Source organism: Cupressus sempervirens, chromosome 5, assembly GCF_028749045.1.
Source record: "Cupressus sempervirens isolate cs-2001-9-10 chromosome 5, ASM2874904v1, whole genome shotgun sequence".
Lineage (NCBI taxonomy): Eukaryota > Viridiplantae > Streptophyta > Pinopsida > Cupressales > Cupressaceae > Cupressus > Cupressus sempervirens.
The window spans coordinates 408,578,202-408,580,842 of record NC_143122.1 but is presented as its reverse complement, the minus strand read 5'-3'; positions in this window follow the sequence as shown (position 1 = coordinate 408,580,842).

The following is a 2,641-nucleotide window of genomic DNA, read 5'->3' as shown; positions in this document are numbered from 1 at the left end:
TGAAACCCGCCTGCACAACCACGTCTAAAGAGATCACACGCAATTAATAAAAGGTCCAACTCCATGCTGTAAGGAAGAGGGACATGGAAAGAAGCATGAAGGCAAAGGCACATTAGGTAGCTTGCACATGAGAAAAGGGCACAGAAACAGTGTAAAAGCAGACATATCCCACATTCTCTATGCACCAAACTTTTAATAGTTTAAATACTCTTACACAGGAAACCATAGTGTCTGACCAATTGGCACTTTTTATAAGTCAAGACTAATGCACATGGGCCCGAGTGATGTCAGCGAGACATAAGGAAAATTTTACTTGAAAGAACAATTATGATGACATGGCGCCAAAAGATGGAGGTTGCATGAGATTGCCCCACTTGGTGAATCAAGCGGCCCTCGCTATCTTGCCAAGCAAAAGATGCGCGAGAGTTAGCATGGCGAGATAGCGACGTTGACATAGTGGGGATGAGTTAGTGATGAGAAAATTTCAAACCAATCGTAGGGTGCCATGTGGCACAAATTCCAAGACACGATGTGATGTGGCAGACAAATTTTTGGAATGCACCAGATCATGCCACATGGCAAATCTGACGATTCTCGCTACATCGCTAAGTCAAACTTGCTCACTAATTAATATAGCGAAGTAGCAAGTGTGACATGGCATACACGTAGTGTGCTGACATGGCAAATCATGCAGACCATGTGAGCCAATCAAATGCAGACACATGGCAGCTGCTCAAAGTTAGTTTGACCCCGAATTCAAAGGGCAAGGAAAGCTTTTTAGAAAATAAAAAATAATATTTTATTTTTTCTAGGTAGTGGGTATGCACATTCAAAAATTTCAAAGAGAAACATTTTCTAAAGTTTATACTTTAGAATTTTTTAAATTTTATAAATAATCAAAGTTGCAAGCTTGAACCTTCTAGTAGGGGACTAATTTTTGAAATAAGATTCTGGAGTTTTCAAATACCTATTATAAATTTTGGACCAGCTTGTCGTCTTATGCAAGCTTGGAAAATCTTTTCTCATTTAATGAGTGGCGACTCTAAAGTATATCTCTGCACCAGTGTAAATTTTTGAAGTGAAGGGTATTGTCAAAGTCGCAAGAGTTGGAATGCAGATTTGAAGAAGGTATCTTAGGCCCTTGGAAGTGGTTGAAAGAAAAGGGTGATGTTGTGCAAGGGTTACTAAATCAAGCATGATTTGAATCTGTTGATATTTGCAGCATTGAAGTAGTTGTAGGCATCCATATTGAGAGGTATTTTCCACTTTCATGTGTTCTCATTTACATGAAAGTAAGATTTCAAAAGTCTCTCCATCAAATGGTTTATAGTATTAAATAGGAGATTGGTTTAGTACAGATTCAACATGCTTTGTGGAAAGTAGATTCAGCAAAAGTGTTTTATATGTCAAAGTATGTTTGACATTTTGAGTTGGTAGAAAGAACTCCAGATTTGCTGCAATTAATAATTTCTAAAAGTGTCTAATGATGAATGAGTCTTGAGTTTGAAGAATGTCAAGTTTCATCTCACCTAGTATGCAGCCTGTTAGTGAAATTTTTAGATCTATTTCTACCAGGAGGTATGTGCCATTGAATTTTAATGGTATCCATGGTTTCATGAATACCATGCCTTGTAACCTTAGATAGTATTTGCCTAAGTTTGGTGAAAACCATGAAAATTCAGCCAGTCATCATGTTTAGCTGTTTAGTGACTTGGTTGGTGATTTTGAAATTGCTCATGAAGACATTCAGATGAAATTGTTTGTTCAAACGTTAGAGGATGATGCTAGCAACTGGTTTTCATTCCTACCAGCATGTTCAATTTCATCCTCTGATGAATTAATGTTAGCCTTCATGATGCAATTTGGGGAAAGAGTAAGCATCTCTGATTATTTTGATAAGTTTTTGAAAATTCAAATCAGGAATGGTGAGTTAGTTCCTGAATTTAATATCAGATTTGCAAAGATTTTAAATGAAATTCCTGAAAGTTACAAACTGGATGATCAAATGTGTTTAGTGGTTTATCTCAGTGCATTTGATAAAAAGATGAACTATCTATTGAGAGATAAGGAACCTAGAACTTTGCATCAGGCATTCATGATAGCAATAGAGATTGAGAATAACATAAAATATGGCTTAACCTGGAGTCACTTCTCTAGAAATGTTTGCTGGCAAGATGAGGTGCAAAGAACAAATCAATGTCATATAGAATGTTTAATTTTAGATCAGCAAATAAGCACTCCTGCTGCTATAAATAGTTTTGTTGAAGATTCAGAAATAAAAACATGTGAACATGAAATCTCTCTATTGCAAAGAAGAAATGATTCCATTATTTCTGAATTAAATGTGCATGTTTATGGTATTACAACATTACAACATAAAGATAGTTCACTTGATGAATTGTACATGCAAGAAATAAATTCAGTTGTTTCTCCTCCTATTGATAATATGCCTTTGGTTCTCAAGAATGTCGTAAACTTTGAAGTTGAAGGATATTCATCTCAGTATGAGGAGTAAGAAACCAAAAGTGATATATCAAGTGATAGAGGTGAAATTGCTGACCCGACATGCCATGGAGAGATGACACAATATAAAGAATGTAAATCATATGTATCTCAGCCATAGTCAGAAGAACTAAGCTCA